Source organism: Vigna unguiculata, chromosome 6 (assembly GCF_037176805.1).
Source record: "Vigna unguiculata cultivar grain cowpea cultivar isolate G323 ecotype 2 chromosome 6, ASM3717680v1, whole genome shotgun sequence".
NCBI lineage: Eukaryota > Viridiplantae > Streptophyta > Magnoliopsida > Fabales > Fabaceae > Vigna > Vigna unguiculata.
The window spans coordinates 27526392-27547410 of NC_140797.1; the positions used below are offsets into that span (position 1 = coordinate 27526392).

A 21019-nucleotide genomic window follows, 5' to 3' on the forward strand; every position below is an offset into this window, starting at 1 on the left:
GACCCGGAAAGGCTTGACGTGTTGGTCAGTGAGCCCAACCTGGTATTCAGGCTCGTCCTGGTCGTCGGGCTTGTCCGAGTCGTTGGGACTGCTTGACTCGTCGGACTCGTCCCGATCTTTGGGACCATCTTGGTCATCAGGCTCGTCTTGGTTGTCAAAATCGTTTGAGTCATTGGGCCCATCCGAATTGTCGAGCCTATTCTGGTCATCAAGATCATCCGAGTCGTTGGGCCCGTCTGGGTCGTTGGAGTCGTTCGGGTCATTGGGCTTGTCTAAGTTGTTAGGCCCATTCGGGACGTTGAGCTCGTCCGGGTCGTTGAGTCTGTCTGACACGTCAGCTTGTTTGGGTCGTTGGGCGCGTTCTAGTCGTTGGGCCTGTCTAGGTCATCGGGTCGCCCGAGCCATCCATGTTGTTGCGTTTTCTTGGCCAATCTAGGTCGTCGGGCATGTCTAGGTCGCCAGAAAGTTTAGTAATATATTTTAGAAAATAAGAGATTTTTCATGTTGAATAAGAAAGCCCATGGGTTAGCGTTGACTCACAGGGCTTTTGTGGAGTTTTTGGCCTTGTTAGGTTCTTTGATGCGGTTTTTTTTTTCAATGTTGGCTTTCTTGGCCCTAGCCCACATGGGCTAGGGCTAAACTCTATGGCCTGGGCCAAATTGATACCTCTATATAGCGCATTGTACAAGAAGTACTAGGCTGATTTATCTTTCGCTCATGTCTTTTTCAATGTGGTAATTTAGGCCACCGTCTGATTTGCGTCCTCCGCAGGTTCTTGGTACCCGCTCTCTACTATATCCCATATGTCTTGGGATCTCAAAAGAGTCTTCATTTGTAATAATTAGTTTTCTTTGACAATTGTTGTACAATCATACCATTAATGACTTTTGTTATCTCCCTTCCTTTTTAAAAAGCACTCAAGCGCACACTTTTTTTTTCACACTGTTTCACTCTCTCTTTTTCTCTCACTCGGCACTCAAGCACACACTTTTTTTTTCACACTGTTTCACTCTCTCTTTTTCTCTCACTCGGCACTCAGAGCTTAAGAGCTCTGATACCATTTTGTTGAAGTAAACCTTTACGCACACTAGAAAAATAATAAGACGAGACATGACGTGTAACGCACAAAATAAAAGGCAATAATCTACTGTATAAAACAAATCTGGTAAAAATAATCTACTAATTAAAGATTTTCTAACAATAATCATATTAGTTTTGAACTCTTTAATATTAGACACCCAAATAATAATGTTAAGGGCAAGTGTGAAGAAGACATTGAAACATAAAACCTTTTCTACATTATAGTTATTGCAGTTTGGAGGTGCAACAATAATTGGAATGCGTAATGGTTGAGCAATGAATGATATATGTTACTTCTTCCTCTAACTCATCTAAAAGACATGACATTTTTCTAAGCTTTTGAGGTGAAAACACTCGTAGGAACTTCTCTAGCCATTGTTACGAAGTTTTGATGAAAAAGAAAGTTGAAACTACATTGATGAACATCTTGAAAAGGGAGATGAAATAATCTCACCAGCACTCATCAAAACCATTGAAGATTCTCATGTTTCTATTGTTGTCTTCTTAGAAAAATATGCTTCCTCAAAGTGGTGGTTGCGAGAACTCATCAAGATTATGGAATGCAAGAAAGACAGAAGGCAAATTGACTCATTGTTACAACTAGAAATAAGTATTTCTTACCTTCCAAAATCTAACCTGTTTGGTTTCATTTACTGTATCATTCTTTCTATAGGATTATGTCTTTTTGACAATGAAGTTTCATTTTATGTCTATCTAGATGGTATAAAGGTGGCTAAATTGAAAAATGTAGGACATAGGACACGACATGTATATACATATTATTTTCAAACTTTCAACTAACACATTGTCAACTAATATATAAATGAATCTAATTTATTTATCTAATATAAAAAAATGAAAAATAGTGATCATATAATACTTTTTCCTTATTTTTATAATCATAATAGAAACTTATGTGATAAATTTACAAGTTTATGGATTTTTTATAAAATCATTGAATTTGTAGTTATTAATATCGTATGGAGTCATTTCAAAATCATCTTAAAGACAAAAAAAATGTCTTTCAAATTGGACATTTTACTGATACGTGTTGTACGAGTGTCATACGAGTGTCGGTGTCCGATACGTGTCAGACACGGACACACCCATTGATGAGGCATGTTCGAGTTTCAAGAAGATAATTTTCACAAATTGAATTTAAGATCATGCGTTATTTTGGCATCATGACATCAGAAAATTTGACAACAATAAATGAAGAGTATGATGATTTCAAGAACATAACATTTGTGTCTAAACATGAATTTGGCACTAAAGGATGATAAAAGAGTGTGAGGTGTTTCCAAATATGCCACAACAACAGGGTTGAAGCTGATTAGTAGCAATAGCAAAGAAATTATTGAATGGGAATGTAGAGAAATCAGAGTTGGAGGCTCTAATAATGAAAATGAAAGATGGGGAACAACTTCTCTCTACAACCAAAGAGATGAGAACTTCACCATAAGTGATAACCTTGTGAACCGCATGATTGAACCAAAACTTGCATCAACCACCACATTTTCAATACTCCAAGTGGAAAAATCAAATATTCTATAGGGCATGTAATACAATATTATCATAGTTAGGAACTGCTTTCATGCACAGTTTTTTTACCATAAATACGGTCTTCTGTTGATGGTTGTATTGTCACAATATCACGGTATATGAAAACATACTCCAATCCAATACTCAAGAGTGTATTTTAGAATAACTTGCTTTGATTCTCCGGCCTCCTTTTCTTAAATAGGCACTATAGAATATATGTACATTAATATTCAATAAAGGGGGAGGAATTATAGGAAATTTTCTATTTACATGGAGTAATTGAGAATCACTAAAAGCTATGTATTAAAAGTATAGAATAATCTATTAAATACAGAATAAATTACATTTATACACACTAACATGTACAACTTTAACACACAACACACTATATGGGTATATCTTTCATGTTTTCACTACATGGGTATATTAATTGATTAATTGACAACAACTTCAGTCATTTTTCTTTTAGATATTTAAGTTTTTGAGTTTGTAATCCTACTATAGGACTGCACTTTGGTGATGATGTGTCTTGAATTAACAATCATTGTGTGCAAGCCATTATAGTAGTTAATTTTCTCTGTATGTTGCTATTATAAGTTGATATTTTCAAATAATTTATTATTCTGAGCTGAAAGCATTGTATGTTAATGTAACTGGTGGCAGAGGTGATTAAGTTATCGATGTTTGTTTTCAAAGATATTTCAAGTTCCACATGGGTGAAAGAGTAGTGAGTAGTGTGGAAGTTGTGCTACAAAACAAAAGTGTGTATGAATATGTAACATACTTACGTGGACAAGATCAATGGATAATCAAGAAGGCCCATGATCTAGGACAGTGGGGCCTACGCTCGCGTCCTACATTTCGGTCGTAAGTTGTTTGTCTGTATAGTTCTTGTTCAAGTGTAACTCTTCTAGTATTGTTATGTTGTATAATTTAAGTTTGATTGCAGCCCATAATTGCACAGTCCTGTTTTCTTTGTGTAAGTTAAGGTTTTATATGATGTTTCCATTCTATTTTTTATGATGTTTATTTTTTATTGTTGTATGCTCTTGTATTTGGAATTCTCATGTTTCTTTTATTGTGACTTTACATTAAGTGTTTTTATAGTATTTATTTAGTTTCTATAATTTATTTGGTAAAAATTATTCAATTATTAAAGTCCAAAACTTATTAAACCTTACAATAATGTTGGAAGTGAGGATTGCAAAAAATTTCTACAAGGGAAAGAAATTGATGCCAGACAGTATTTTAGGAAGAAAATACAAATGTATTGAATGTCTTGGAAGGGAAAAGTTGAAGCTCGTCTACTTTGTTACATACATTAAAAGTAATACTTGTGTAAAATTAATTATTATTTAAGAAGGGGTTTCTCAGCGCTAATAACAAGTTAGAGCTGTATAATAAAATTAAAAGGAGTTTATTATAGTAGATTGAATATTTGTACTGTTGTATAATATTTGTTAAAAAAAAATCAATATTTAATTGTTACATCAGATAATTTTATGTGATTAAATAAATAAAAATAATTTAGATAAAATATTAGTACATTATTTGTTAGAATTAATGTATTATCTTCTATTTCTTTATATAATTTAGATATAAAATAACCCTACATATAAACAATCCTAAATTTTAGAATTAGATATTGTCAAAATATTTGTCTGGCATCATTTTTGTTCGTTGTAGAAAGATTTTGCACAGTTAAATTAGAAAATACTGTCAAAAGTCATAATTGGCAACTACAGGAACAATAAGCAACTAAGAAGTAACAATAAAAACAAAAAACAAAACAAAACATCTAAACATGATGTAAGACTGTAATACATACAATAAACTACACTAGAACTTAAGACTGTAATACTGGGACAACATCTAAACATGAATTTCACATTTCACAGACAAAACAAAACTCAAGACTGAAATATAAGGGCTGCGTTCTGTACTAGACCATAGGACCTCATGACTTGACATTTTGTTTAAAACTTGTACGTGCCCTATATAAAGTCTTTGGTTCTCCACCCAATCAAACCAGAAATAAATTGTACCAATTAACATAGAGTAAAAGAAAGACTCTTCACAACTCTTGCTTACCATAGACTAAACACCTTCCTTAAACAAACCCCAATTAATGACATCCTCACTACAGACTACATTGGTCTAACTAGTAAACATGTGTATGTTGTCGTAGGGGTGGCAAAGCAGGACGGGTTAGGTGGGCAGACCACAAGCCTATAGTGAGAAGCATTGGATGGGTTTAGATTTTGAGCTTGCAAACACGCCAAAGCTGCGCTCATAAATAACCCTACTGATCACCCTTGTCAAACACCTTTGGGCCAATCATCGTGACCGATCACCTTGGCCGAACACACTTGGGGCATCACCTTGGTTGATCACCCTAGTTGAACATCCTTGGGCTGATCACCTTGACCGAACACCATGACCAATCACTCTGGCCGAACACCCTTGGGCCAATCATGAGTTTTAAAGAAAATGTCAAATCCAGAAGTTACGAAGATATTAAAGTATTATATTTATGTGTTTTCATTATTTAGCTTTGAGCTTTGAAATACTTCTTATTCTTCAAAATTAGTCTAGTTTAATGTGGAAGAAGTGTTTTGTTTATCTCATGTAGCTCATGGAAATCTAATTTTTTTGAACCAAATCTGAATTAGTTATTCTGAATTTAATTAAAAATTTAACCTTCGGATACAGGAAAAAGAAGAAAGACATTGCACTTTGTTTGTTGTCTATGTTGGTTTCATATTCTCATTTCACATAGTGTTGTGTTAAGTAATTAATTGTTTTACAACAAAGTGAGGGATTTCTCTTTCAAATATTGAAGTTTTTAAGTGTGTAATCCCACGATAAGATTTCACTTTGCACCTGATGTATCCTAAATGAATAATCATTCTATGTTACCAAGTGCAAGGTTAATTTTATCTATATTTATTATTCCGATTAGAAAGCAACTTATGTTAATGTATTTGGTGGCAGAGGTTAAGTTATCAGAGACGTCTGTTTTCAAAGATATATAAGCCCCACATCTTTGAAAGAGTAGTTAGAAATGTGGAAGTTGTGGTACAAAATAAAAGTGTGACAGTTATAAAATATACTTACTTGAATAGGTACTTGTGATGTTAATTTATCTGGTTGGCAATTTTATTTTGCTGTATGCTTTTCCAATAGGGATGTTTTTGTAGTTGCCACTTTAAATTCATACCTTAATTTGTTGAGATTAATATTGTAAAAGAATCGATTTTTACGAAAAAACATATCCAACGGGATAAAAAAAAGCATATACCCTAACCTTTTGCATGGTCAAAAGTTCGACAAGCATAGTTACATGAAACTTGGATCACACTATCTAGGAAAACGTGTGAATTTCTGAAGACAAAAAACAGGAACACTACAATGGTTGTATAACTATTCTGTTTTGTGAAGTAAAGAATCATTGTCTTCCTTTGTTTCCCTTTTAATATGGTAGGACCGATCCTGAATTGCTTAGGGACATAACATTTGTGTTTGAACATGAATGCACTTTTGGCACCGAAAGGATGATAAAAGAGGGTGGGTGTGTTTCCACTATATTATGCCACAACACAACAACAACATGGTTGAAGGTGATTAATAGTAGTAGCAAAGAAATTGTTGAATGGGAATGTAAAGAAATCAGAGGCTCTGAAAGAGAGAGGGAACAACTTCTTTCTGCAACCAAAGAGATGAGAACTTCACCATAAGTGATAATGTTGTCGTGAACCTCGTGATTAAACCAAGATTTGCATCAAGAAGCACATTTTTTATGCTCCAAGTGTAGAAACAAATAGTGTAGTGCATGTAATACAATTTTATTGATGGTTAGGAACTGCTTTTCATGCACATTGTTTTAGTGCAACTACTGTCTTTTTGTGACGGTTGTACAACTCTACATAAAGCACAATTATTGTTGGATTTCTTGTACGAAGCAAACGGAAGAGATAAAGATAATGAAAAACAAGTATTTTATAATTTTAGTTCAATTTGTTCATGATTCTAAGATTATCATAAATTGAATAATAAGGAAATAAATCAATATTAATTGATTTCATTTGTTAATGTTACCTTGTATTATCAATGCAAAACATTTTACCGACTAAGAAGGCGTTTCACAGCGTTAATAACAAGTTTGAGCTTTATAATAAAATTAAGAGGAGTTTATTAGAGTAGAATGAATGAATTAAGAAAAATTTTTATTGTTGTATAATTTTTGTTAAAAAAGTTAATATTTAATTATTACATTAGATATTTAATGTGATTAAATAAATAAATAAATAATTTAGATAAAATATTACTATATTATTTGTTAGAATAAATGTATCATCTTGTATATTTTATATATAATTTAGATATAAATAGCTCTTCGTATAAACAGTCCTAAATTTTATTCGCAGCAGGAATATTGCATACTCAAGCTTGTGCTGGTCAAAAGTGAAGAGACATGAAACACTTTCTCAAAGCAATGTTGAACCAATGGACCCCACTTGGAACCCTTTTACGATACTTCTCAAAAATTTGCATCACATGGACATTTTATTTACATTCATTTTTCTAGTTCTTTAATTGTTGTAAAAGAGTCTAGTTATTCTCTCTGTTTTCAATTTTACCTCTGAATAGAAATAATGGATATGGTTAATTTGGTATCTTCTGGTTTTCTCTTCTATCTATGCTCATGTTGAAGAGAAGTGTCAAGAACAAAGGGAAATATAAAAACATTTGCTATCTCTTCAATTGTAGTGTTATACTCATTGCAAGTGCAAGATGGTTGAGTAGAAAATTATGAGTGTTGTTTCTTCTTCCTCTAACTCTTGTACAAAAAAATATGATGTTTTTATAAGCTATCTGTAACATCCCGTCAGGATATTACTAATTTATAAATAAATAAATAGAATAATTAAAACAACGCATTTAATAATACCCCATTTTCCCAAAAACGCGGGAAAATTTAAAGCTTTATTAATTGAACGGATAAAAAAATCTAGAACGTCCATAACATAATTAAAACCACAATGTTGTTAAATCACCCATCCAGGTTTACAAATGTTTCCAACACAAAGTAATACAAATAAAAGTTTCCCAAAAACAATCCCCCCTCCGCGCCTAAGCTGCACCTGAGCCACCTGCATCACCAGCATCTGCTCCCGTGTACCGCGTACACGATCATCGCCACACACACGCAGATAGGGTGAGCTTAGCAGATAAAACACATATATATACAAAGCTATAAACATATATATATATATATATAAATAAGTATTCATACACATCACATCACTTAAATTAACTTTCCACATTGCCCTATATTTTTATTCCCTCAATTAAATCTCCAATACGTTTATTCGTGTTCTACATCGTCTGCTAGTTACTTCAAGGTGACTTGCTGCCATACCTATCGGCCACAACCGATAGAGCACGTGCGGGAATACATGCTACGGATCATACACCGCAACGCCAGGTAGAGTTCCCACATACGAACAAAGTCCGTATCGTCCCAAGACTACCAAACTCATCAGCCAACAACTGAGGAGGGCAATCTATCTGGACCCATCCGTACTGGCCACAACCAGCACACTCATACCGGCCACACTCGCCAACCCGAGCCACAACTCAAGGGTTTCTCGTGTTCGTCTGCCATCCCGAGCCACAACTCAAGAGATGCTATTCCGAGCCACAACTCAAGGAATACCACGTGCTTAACCCCTATCCCGAGCCACAACTCAAGGGATACGTTCCGAGCCACAACTCAAGGAACTCCAGCAACCTCACCTCTGAAGCACTACCAGAAACCTTGTAGAACACCCTACGAAATCCAACAACTAGGACTTACAGCAGCCAAATCGCCTAGCGGGGGACACGTACCGCTAGGCGCCATGGCTTCCAGACCGCCTGGCGGGGGACACGTACCGCCAGGCGCCAAGCGCCCCATAATTCACAATTTCTGCAACTACCGCCTGGCGGAATCGTTTCCATCACCAGGCGGACGCTAATCCAGAGATCACGTATTTCTTCGCCATCGCCTGGCGGAACCCCCTTGCCGCCAGGCGCCTCCTGCACAAGAACTCCACTGTTGCCTCTCTACCGCCTGGCGGACCTAATCCTGTCGCCAGGCGCCGTATCAGTACTTATGCAGTACTGGTTTTGGTCAGTTTCCCTTCACATCTTGCCCTCACACCCATCCTTAATCCATTATGCTCCTAACTCAATGCATGGTACTATTCACTTAGACGAAACTATACCCCTCTCCCGCTCTACTACAACTCTCTTTAAAATAATTTCAAGTCAAGGAACTCACCCATCACTAGGTGTCATCCTTATGTTCCCCAATTCCATACTGACACGCAGGTTATTGAAACCCTAACAATACTAGATTATCCCGTGACCTAACATACTCCCCAAGCTTCCTATTACCACTATCTCAACCAATTTATACACTTCTCAAGTTCGCTTGTATAGCAAGAGGGAAATCATCGTTACCGTAATGATATCTCTACACACCAATTTACCAAGAGAGCAAACACCAGTTATCCTAAAAATACCCTCCTAGGCCAGAATAACCACAAACGTCCACGTCACTGTGCTAGCGCCTGGCGGCTAGTCTCGTGCCGCCAGGCGGTGCATCAGAATTCTGGTAAAAATTCCAGAATTCCCACACCTTCGCAGTCTCACTCTCCCTTGCTTTTCATTCCCGATTTATCTCCATCATATCTCTCGCCATCTTCCTTATATATCGTCTTCCTCACTACCTACACTCACACACCTATTAAAATTATTCCAGCATTCCAATCACTGACCACTCTCACAACATCAAACCCCAATTATTCAACCCTAACTGCTTGGTCACTGTTCCATTAAAGTTCCATGTCAATTTCACTCGAAACCAAAACACTTCCATGCCAGATCCACTCATAAGACTCACCCCTTGATTTCCTCCCAAACAATTCACGCCAAACACTCAAGAAAAGCTTAAAACGAGTAGTTCACCCGCGCCGCCTGGCGATCATAACCAATCCCGCCAGGCGGTTCATCCCAAAAACCCCCAGAATGGCCCAGACTATGAGTCGCCTGGCGGCACAGGGAATCACCGCCAGGCGCTGCAATTCAAAACACAGCGAAATGCACACAATGGATGAGCCGCCTGGCGGCTATGTATAGCCCGCCAGGCGGTTTCTGGAAAATTTCCAGAATTCAACGAAAACATGATCCAGTCACAGTACATGCTTAAATTACATAGTATTTCATACAATTCAGACCTAACAATCAAAATTTACGTAGAAAGCTCCCCTAACCTGGTTCTCTTCTTAGGCTTTAACCCTTGAAACTTGAATAGTTCTCCTTTGCTCACTAGCCCTCCTTGGTTCCTCTCCTTTCAGCCTCTCCTTTCAGCCTCACAAGCTTCCAGAATCTCCGTGCCCTCTATGTAAGTCAGATTTTTCAGATTGCAAAACCCTTCTTTCTACCTCTCTAGAACCTTTTAAAGGTGCCCTAAAACTATGCTAATATTTTAAAAACGAAATTTACTTATTGAATGGGGTTTATTACCATTTACCACACCATTATGGTTCCCTTCCAGCCACCTCTCGGCTGCCTTACCATTAGGGCTTCTTCCCAACCCTTTCATATTCAAATCAGACCCAAAAATGCCCAAAAATATAAAAATAAATGTGAGCTCTCCACACCTTGAACCCATAACCATGCAATTGCCAAATCAATATCAAACCATTATGCCAATTCATATTTCATGCTAGAAATCACAATTCAAGCATCATATCATAACAGAACATGCTTTCATAGATTGAAATAATAATAATAACACAAAAAGTATCATACATAGGACTCGAACCCAAGTCCTCTCACACAACTAAGTACTCTCAACCATTTGAGCTAGTACTTTTCCACGTCATACCACTCATCATTTAATGTCATAATTATTATCCCTCCCGTATTTATTAATTAACTAATTATTTAATTAATTAAATTCTACGGGTCTTACACTATCGAGATAAAGACACACGCAGGAACTTCAGCACCCATCTTTATGAGGCTTTGGTGCAAAAGAAAGTGGAAACCTATGTAGATGAAGATATTGAAAAGGGTGATGAAATCTCAACAGCACTGATGAAAGCCATTGAAGATTCTCGTGTATCTATTGTGTTTTCAGAGAATTTTGCTTCCTCAAAGTGGTGCTTGAATGAACTCATAAAGATTATGGATTGCAAGAAAGAGTTGGGACAGATTGTAATACCAGTGTTCTACAACACTGATCCATCCCATGTCAGGAACCAAACTGGGAGGTTTATGGAGAGCTTTGTAAAACATGAAGGAGAACCCAACTGCATAAAATGGAAAACTGCTCTCACTCAAGCAGCCAACTTAGCTAGATGGAGCTTTCAAAATTATAGGTAACAAAATGAATTGAGAGTGTGCAAATTAGTCGGACATTATTTTTGTGTTGGATTAAGTTTACCTAATTCCTTTCTAGATTAAGCATACTGTTGTGGTGCAACACCTTTCATGATAGTTGTGTAGTTATGTTTTCATGATGTAATTCTTTGTTTTCCTTTTCATATGCTAGGACTGACTCTGAATTACTTAAGGACATTGTTGAAGATGTTTTGGAAAAATTGCCTCCTAGATGCAGAAACCAATGTAAAGGATGGGTAAGAATCAAGGAACACCATAAACAGATTGATGAAATCTCGTGTTCATTCATTTGTAGTGAGGCTGATGAATGTTTTGTCCCCCTTCAGGTGAAAAACCTTACACGGAAGCCTAGCTTCAAGCAATTGCAAATGAAGAAAGTGCCAAATGCAAAGCAGTAGAGAAAGTGATCAAGTGACTTACTTCTCAGGTAGAAACTATATTCCTACAAGAGCTACAAGCTCTCACGTACACAGATAGAGGATTGGTAACATTTATTTTTGTTTTTTCAAAATAACCTAACTATATCTAGAGAAACCTTATTCAAATACATTTTATCCCTAGTGATGCTTTCTTTAGTTATTTCTTGAGTATATAGTGTGGATGTATCAGAATTGGTCTGGCTAATCTTACATGTTTTTGTTTCTTGCACTGAATAGTTGAAGGATATGGCCATGAGGTTACATGTTCTTGGTTCCGATGAGACTGAATGGATTGAGCAAGATGAACCTGGTGTACATATTTATCTGACCTCCCTAGTAGGTCTAATATATCTTAAAAGACTATGCTTCAAGTATAGAATGCTCTATTATATTTTTGAATTTTTTTGAGCAGGGGAATGCTAGGAATGAACTTTCCAATGCCTCTTTTCCATCAGATTCTCTATTTAGTTGGAATTAATGGGACCATTGTAGAAATAGAACTACTAGTAGAAATAGTTTGTAATTGTTCAAACTTTGTTCTTGGTAGCACTTTCATAAATATGTGTGCAACTTGATCTTCTATTGTGCAATACTAGAGTTGAATTTGTTGAGTTGCCTCTTCATCTCAAATGAAGTGATATTTAATGGTTATGTGTTTGTTCTTTGATAATGGATTGGATTTTTAGCTATTGCTATTGTCATTTGTTGTTGCAATAGATAATAGTCGGTACATCTTGTGGTTCACCTATTTCTTCAAGTATTCTTCGTAACCATATTGTTTGACTCGTGGTTTTAGTAGCTACTACATACTCTGCTTCTGTTATTGATTGTGCCACAATTACTTCCTTCTTTGATGCTCGATATTGGCGTAGCCGCTCATTCTTGAGTTAGTCATAGTTTTGTATCATAAACCAAACTACTTTGTGCCTTGCACATATCTTAAAATTCTATTTCCTACTCCTAATGAATCTAACTTGGCTTTTGCATGAATCTTGACAGAGTTGTAGCATACATAATGTTTGGCCATGTGGCTGAGATATAGGAGACTTCCAATTAAACTCATGTAGTGTGATGCATCTGCTTCTTATGCTGCATCATCTTTGTGTAGCTTTTCATTTACTACCAATGGAGTAGTGTCACGTTTACACAATCATACATCTTGAACTTTTTCAATAGAGCTTCAATATATTTCTTTTGAGAGATAAATATATCTTCTTTTTGTTGCTTCACCTCTGAGGAAATAGTTTATCATGCCAAGGTCGGTCATCTCAAATGTCTTCACCATGTCTTCTTTAAACTCGTTCATCATTTCCTTTGTTGATGAAGCCTTGTGGTCGTTCAACATAAATCTCTTCTTCGAGCATTCAATTTAGAAAGACTGATTTGACATCCAATTCATGTTCATCCTTTTTGTGTTATAAGAGCTATTAAAACTCTAATTGTATCTAAGCGAGCAATTAAAGAAAATGTCTCATTGTAGTCGATTTTTTGTTGTTGTGAGTAGCCTTTAACGATCAATCTTTCCTTGTTCTTTTGTATAGGTCCATCAAGATTGAACATTTTTTTTCATATATCCATTTCACTCCAATAATGTCTTTTCCATGAGGACAATTTACGAACTCCTAAGTGTTATTCTTCTCAATTATTTTAATCTTTTATTCCATATCCTTAACCCATACATCTTGCTTTGATGCTATTTCACAACAATTAGGTTTAATCATTACTATATTGCAAGTTTCGTATATGTCTACCAAAGATCTTAGAAGTCTTGGAGTGGACTGTAGTGAAGAATCTTGTTGTTGTTGTTGTTGTTATGGAGGTGTAGAAAGTGTACCTAAATATTTAGTCTTTTCTTGATTTTTTTTCTTAAGATTGTTGCACTCAAACTAAAATGTTACTTTTAACAACTTTTTCTTCTTCCCAATTCCATGAAGCATTTTCATGAACCTCAACATCTCGACTAATGATAAGATTTTTGTTTGTAGGTTGTAGACTCGATAACCTTTTGACTGTGTAGTATATCCCAAGAACATTCTTCATATAGTTTTAATTGTCTTCAAGCTTGTGCCTTCTTTGATTAGGAACATGTATGTAGTAGATTTTCTCCATCAGTTAGCCAATGCTTAAGAGATTTTCTTTAAGCTTAGGTACTAGTATGACATCATTGATGAGTCTCATTCCTTCCTTAGTCTTCACCATGATAGTGCCTTTGCCTTTTGACTCCACCATTGTGCCATTCCCCAATCATACTTGAACTCTGATAGAGTTATTAATTTCTTTATAGATGCTTGGATCATTAATCATGTGATTACTGCACCCACTATTCAAGAATCATCTCCCTTTTGATTGTTGGAGTATCATGCATAAAAAAGATTTTGCTATTTATCTTCTTATTTAAAAAAAATTTCTTGTTGATTTTTGTTGCGACAAATTTTCTCCATGTGTCCAAATTTCTTGTAATATTGACATTGAGGTGCCGACAATTGTTTTCCAAGTGACTTGTCTTTTGAAAAATGCAACATGGAGGATATTTTCCTTGACGGGTCATAAATAAGCTTCTAGAATTTTCTTTATTTCTAGAAATTTCTCCTCTAATTTTATTTCCTTCAAATTTTTTTATTCTGAGACAACAATTTTTGTTTTGATTGAAGGCATTTTCGGGGTAGCCCATAAATTTTCAAATCTTTGTTCATAAGTTTCAAGATAGCCCATAAATTGTGTTACTAACAGTGTAGCCAAATCTTCTTTTTTTTTTCAATTGCGGTTGCGGTTGCATTATATTTCTGGGAAATAGAAATTAAAATTTTCTTAACGATCTTTTTGTCAAGAATATTTTCTCCATAGGCTCTTAGCTAACTACCTATTTCTTTTATTCTAGAATAGTAGTCTTTAATGGTCTAATATTCTTTTGTTGTTATTAATTAAAACTCTTCTCTTATGAAGTTTAACATTATATATCTCATCACTACCTTGAAACTCCTCTTGTGGTGTGTTCGAAGCTTATTTTGCATTTGTGGCATTTTGAAAGATTGTGTCATCAATTGCTTGTTGAAGAGCAAATTAAGCACTTAATTTCTTCTATTTGTTTTCCTTCAACTCCTTCTTGTGAGCTATAGTAAGAGTTCTAGAATAATGAATCTCTCTTTTATAATGTCCCATAAATCTTGAGAGCAAAAGAATGTCATCATTTTGACACACTAAAAATGACAATGGAACTGGCCATGTGTAGAGAAAATATTTTGGAAATGGTGTAGAATAAAATTATAGGTTTTTTTTTGAAGTAGTTGAAAAGTTTATCTATGTGCAATAGATGACCAAACATAGCTCTGATTGATAGGTTTTTAGAAGAAAAATATAATGTGGTTGAATTAGTTGAAAAATATTTAAGTAAAGAAAGAAAGAGAATATAGGAAGGGAACAAGTTAAGGATTTCTAGTAAGGTGAAATATAGCAAGCTTTATATTGTAAATTGTAGAGGTTTGTTACAATGTATGAGTGAATTGCATTTTTATAGGCATGTCAGTAGGTGAAGTGAGTTTTCTTGAATGAAAATTCTAGAATTATAACATTTAATAATGCTATGTAGTCTTTTCTAGATTTATTTTTCTATTTCTTACAACTCCGGTGATATTTTCTAGAAATTTGTACCAATTTCAAGCAGATTCAGATAATTGTTTTTGCATTCCAAATTTTACCCATATGATATATAACTTGGGTTTAACCTTGCAACGGTAAATGTAGTCAGGAATTGTTTAGCGAGAAAGCACAACAATGGTGGGACGAGAATTATGAAAGAGTATGTGCTCAGTACAATGTGGTCGAACAACACGACTATTTTTTAGAGATTTCATATATCTTCTAGTTTCAATTCTATTTATTAAGATATAACATATTTTATTTTTCTTTATTATTATTATTATTATCATCATCAAATATTATGTATTATGATGATATCTTAAGTTTTAGTTTTTCCTTTATACAATGGGATATTGTATTCTATATATTGAACAAATTTCTAATATATCAATATGAAAAATAAGAAAGCTCTGTGACTTACTTTTCATCAAACACCTCTTGTACATATTTTTCCTTCTCATGACTTATACATATCTAATTATTGTTTAGCTGAAAAAAGAAAAGAAAAAAGAAGTTGTTGTTTTGATTGCTATCATAGCAATATAAAAATCATCATAGAAGAGTAGGGATTTCATTGTGGTTTTGAATTCCATGTCTTTAATTTTTTTTTTGTTTTACAATTTCATTACACTTTTTGTTCTTGTAAAAAAGGTGTGAAATAACCCTAGACCGAAGACAAAATAGAAAGAAATATTTTAACCTTAGCTAATGATTCAGTTAGGCCAAAATCATTCCCATCCTTGATTTTGGGAGCAACATTCTTATTTATAAGCAAGTCTAGTACAATTTTTGTAGATATACATAATCAGATATTGTAAAATAATCACTCTAGAAGATAATCAATAAATAATAACTAAAATATCCTCTTAAAATAACAACTAAAATATTCTCTAAAATAATAACTAAAATGTCTTCTAAAATAACAACTAAAATATCCTCGAAACTAATTAATTTCACATAATCCAAGATTCTCAAACATTCTCTACCACATCTTAGCATCCTATAGGGAGGTCAGTCATAGAGCGACATCCTTCTCAAGCGCACCGGCCTTAGAGAGACATCCTTATAGGTCTTGAACTATCAATTAGTTTCCTTGAGCACGTCGGTCTTAGGGAGACATCCTTGTAGGTCTTGAACTATCAACTAGATTTCCTTGAGCACGTCAGTCCTAGGGAGACATCCTTGTAGGTCTTAAACTATCAACTAGCTTTCCTTGAGCGCGTCAATCCTAGGAGACATCCTTGCATAATACCTCGGCACATTGTTGACGTGTTGGATCTAGAAAGGTACATGAATCTCCAATTTTTTAGTTTTCTCTTCTTGAGATGAGGAAACTCCGAAGTTGTCCTTTCAGTAACTGTTGCTCACCACTTTCTATGCGCCATCATGACTTCTCAACTACCCCTTGCCACGTGTTCCACATCTAATGGGCTATTTTCAACCCACGACTGATGTAATCTTCCTTCCACTATAAGAAATGTGATTATTATATACGCTTAGAATCCGTAGGTAATGGACAATCTTCGTAGGTAATTTGATATTATCTATGAATTATTTACGAAACATATTTTGTAGGTATTCAGCTGGTAGGTAACTTTTTCTATGAAATGTGCACTCATAGGTAACTTACCTACAAAGTTTACCTACAAAATATTACATAGGTAACTAACCTACGAAAACCTTCGTAGATAATTTACCTATGAAGATTTTCGTAGATAAGTTAGTTACGAAATATTTCTGATGAGTGCGTATTTTTGCCCTCATTCGGTGTTTAATTCTAGGTATTTAATTGAATTTATGTGCTTAAAGATTGATTTAATTGATAATTCTGATAATTAGGCGGTTTGAACTTGTGTGATAAAAATGTCTTAAAAAGTGATTTTTAGCTGCATAAATTATATTTGGATACTTTAACGTTTGTTGATGCAGCTAAAGTTAAGATTAAGCTTATTTAAAGGTGGAAAAATAAATTGATTGAAATTACAAAACACCTTTAAATAAGGCTAAAATCAGCAAGTTCTAGAAAAATCACTTCTGCACCCCAGTTTTTACTTATACACTTCCCTCTTCCAAAATGGGCTACAGAAAATCTACTTCTACACCCCTGCCTTTGTCTATTTTCACCCCTCTTTCCACTTATAAACCATGATGACACATGTCATAATCCTCCACTTATTAAACTAACCAATTAGAGAATGACATGTGGCAGCATCCAAGCACTCAAAATTCAGCCAACCAAATGGTGCCACGTCATCATCTTCATCTCTCCCATGAGAAACCCTAATTTCTCCTCAAACCCTAGTCGTCACCATGCCGGCAGCCGCCGCCGTTCACTATGTCGTCGAAGAAGAAAGGAGTTGAGCACCAAGTTTCTGAACCATATCAGATCCAGATTCGCACCATCTGTTCGAACAATCACCATGGAATCATCTTCCATCTCGCGCATGTTAATTCTCCACCATTAGAAACGCGAACCATTGACGCTGGAATAGACCTGCACCAACACATCAGCGGAAACCATCACACCAAGCTTGACAAGCTTGGCACGTCGGAATTGAGGAACCCTTAAGTGGACCTAATTTCTCTCTCTCTCTCTTTTCTTCTCTCTTTATTTTGCATTCATGGAGTTCTAAATTTCTTGGGTTGATTCCATTGTAATTTCTTAATTGGATTCTGAGGTTAGATTAATTAATTTCTTTGTTCTTTTTATTATTGTTGAGGTTTTCATTCATTTATGTCTTTTATCTTTAAATCACGTAAGAAGTAATGATTTTAAATCTATATGCATGTTGGTCATATGAGTCCAAGGGTTTTTAGTTTGAATTGAGACTTTACTTTGATTTTATTTAGAAACTTTCATATGATTAAATGAGTTTTTACCAATAATTGAGACTTTACTTTGGTTAAAGGTATTTACTCTAACTACAATTAATTGAGACTTTACTTTGATTAATGAAGCTTTTTATTTGGTGAGGAGATAAAAGAACAGACATGATTAGGAATAGTAAATTTGATTGAGACTGTACTTTGGTTGAATTTAATGTGGATAATCTAAAAGTTCTCACTTTTAATTGAGACTGTACTTTGGTTAAAACTGAGAACGCCAACAAATTAATTGAGACTTTACATTGATTAATTTGTAAATCTATAACAATAATTAATTGAGCAATAATCTTTAGATAACCGATGATGAATCTATTTTGAAAAAGTAATGGAATCAATCTATTTTCTTTACTATTGTTTTTATTTCTTTTTATCTTTTAAATTTTATTTCTATCTTTGTTTATCTTAATCCCCTATATTTTTTATTTTATTTGACTAACTTATCTGTATAGTTTTATAAGAACTAATTTGTTAAAAATTAATTTCGTGTTTGTTGGGAGACGACTTAGGGTTACTTTACCCTTTCTATTTTCTTGACTACTATCTTAGCAATACTGAAGTTGTTATAGTTTAGTAGTATTAATTTGACCGCGTCAACGACAGTATTATCAATTTCCTAAATAAATTACCTACAAAGTATTTCATAGATAATTGAAATATATATAAAAAAAACATTTTTGTAACAATTCTTACGTCTTCTTTTGAATCAATAATTAAGATTCATAGTAAAAAACATAATTTAAACTCAACTTATATCAGAATCTCAATTTCTATTCAAACGAATAAAAGTACAATTTTTTAAAAGAAAACACACACACACACACACACACACATATATATATATATATATATATATATATATATAAAGAGAATAAATTTACATCTTTAATAGTGTTTTCCCGAAGAAAAATTTAATTATGTATAGAAAGTAAATTCAAAAACAATTTAAAAGTACACGCTTTAAAAAAGAATTGGTGTGAACACAACTTCAACAAACCCAACTTGGAGATTTGCGTAGTCAAATATGCTGTGATATTCCACCAGGAAAACATCCCCAAGAATCATGCATACACATACACTACCATTCAGGAATAAAACTTACAAGGGTAATACACTTCATTCATGGAGGAAACATTTCATGATTCTTATATTCCAAGCTTTAAATAGTGAAAAAAAAAATTTAAAACATAAACACAAACATGTAAAAGTCCTTACCACCACTCGATGTTTGGAATTTGGTCCTTGGGTTTTTCTTTAATTACAACTCTCTATGTTATTTCTATTAAGTTGGGATTTATATCAACATCATCCTTTGCCTTTGCCTTTGCCAACTGTACTTGTTTGGCCTTGTGCTCTTTTTATTGAGCTTCTCCAATTTTACTCTGCATGAGTCAAAATAAAATAATAGATAACACACAAGGCAATTGAAAAGAATTACGTCAAAGGTAAACACACTAGTAAATGGGAGAAGGGTATACCTTCAATTTTATTTTCAGCATCTCTTGACCATTTTCCTTCCTCCACCAATTGGAAATTTATCCTCTTGGGTCATAGGATCTTTGTTTTGTTGATACCCATTCAAACCTCAATAATATATTAATGTTCTTTTTGCTCTTGTATATATCGTTAAACAAATTCATATGACTATTTCAGAAATTAACTTAAAAGTTAAGTGTACATTTATTCAACTTGAACCTAAATTTTAATTATGTTGTCTATATTGATTACTTACATACAATAAACTCGAAACTGAGAGGTAAAAAAAATCTATATATAAAATCAGTAATAAATTAATCAAATGTTATTAAAAGGCAATGAATTAATAGTAAATTAATTATACATTTATTCCAATGCATACTTTTAGTTTACTCTAATAGATTAGAAGATAGAACATTTATTTGAAATTCACACACCATCTTTTATTTTCTCTATTCCTTATGGCCAAAGTTCTTTTGAAATAGATAATAGATAATATCTAGAAATTATAATGTAAATTAAAGTGCATAGTAATGTCACTTGCTTTAGCTTTTGCAGAAAATGTTGAGCTACAATGAAGGAGTTGCGCAAACGCAAACTCCACTACCACAAACTATGATGTAGGCTCTACCATTTTGGTAGACCTTAAGGCAATATACCTCAAGAGTGCAATGAAAGTCACTACCTTAGGCCATGGGCTTTCATGATCAACCATACAGCCCATTCAGGTAAGTATGTTGGACCTATGTACACACTTCTTTTTTATATCTCTTGATTTTCATTACTTTATATACCCTAAACAATATGGGACTTTACACACTTGTATACTCTCCATCTATACCAACTTGACCATTTTCTTATACATATGTTACTTTGCATGAGTACAAAGCACCTTTGATTTTTATAAAGAATTACAATTACAACCAAAATACATCAAGAAATTGTTATGGCCAAAAAGGTAATGAATGTTGGGTTGGTGAGAAATAACAAGTGCATACTACGTTATTCATAAGATCTAGGAGGAAACAAGATTATATAATTACACACTTGTATACTCTCCACCTGTACCAACTTGACCATTTTCTTATAGATATGTTACTTTTGACGAATACAAAGCTCCTTTGATTTTTATAAAGAATTACAATTACAACCAAAATACATCAAGAACTTGTTATTGCCAAAAAAAATAATGAATGCTGAGTTGGTGAGAAATAACAAGTGAATACTACATTATTCATAAGATGTAGGCGGAAACAAGGTTATATAATTTCAAAATTTTGATATGGTAAGCAATTAAAATTGTCTCGTAACCAGAGGGTAATCGGGTAGTACATGTGAACATTGAGAGGCTAAAAGCAAGGTACTAGTAGTGACTAGTTTCATAGACGTAAAGTTCTCATGACAAGAATTGTGGTATCTTTAGAAATTTTACTTGCTTTCTACTTGTAGTAAAATGGATCTAGATCCTCTAAAATGAGTCATTCAACTTAGAGAGTAAAATCAATAACCTTAATAGTAGATATTGCATT

At 34.1% G+C, this 21019-nt stretch overlaps 1 non-coding gene across 1 annotated transcript; it reads right to left on the reverse strand.

The window, feature by feature from the left end:
- Positions 1–20067: 20067 nt before the first annotated feature.
- On the reverse strand, positions 20068–20226 carry LOC146885712 (U1 spliceosomal RNA). The gene has a single exon (XR_014996363.1). It is a non-coding gene; the product is annotated as a U1 spliceosomal RNA (small nuclear RNA).
- Between the last annotated feature and the right edge of the window lie 793 nt (positions 20227–21019).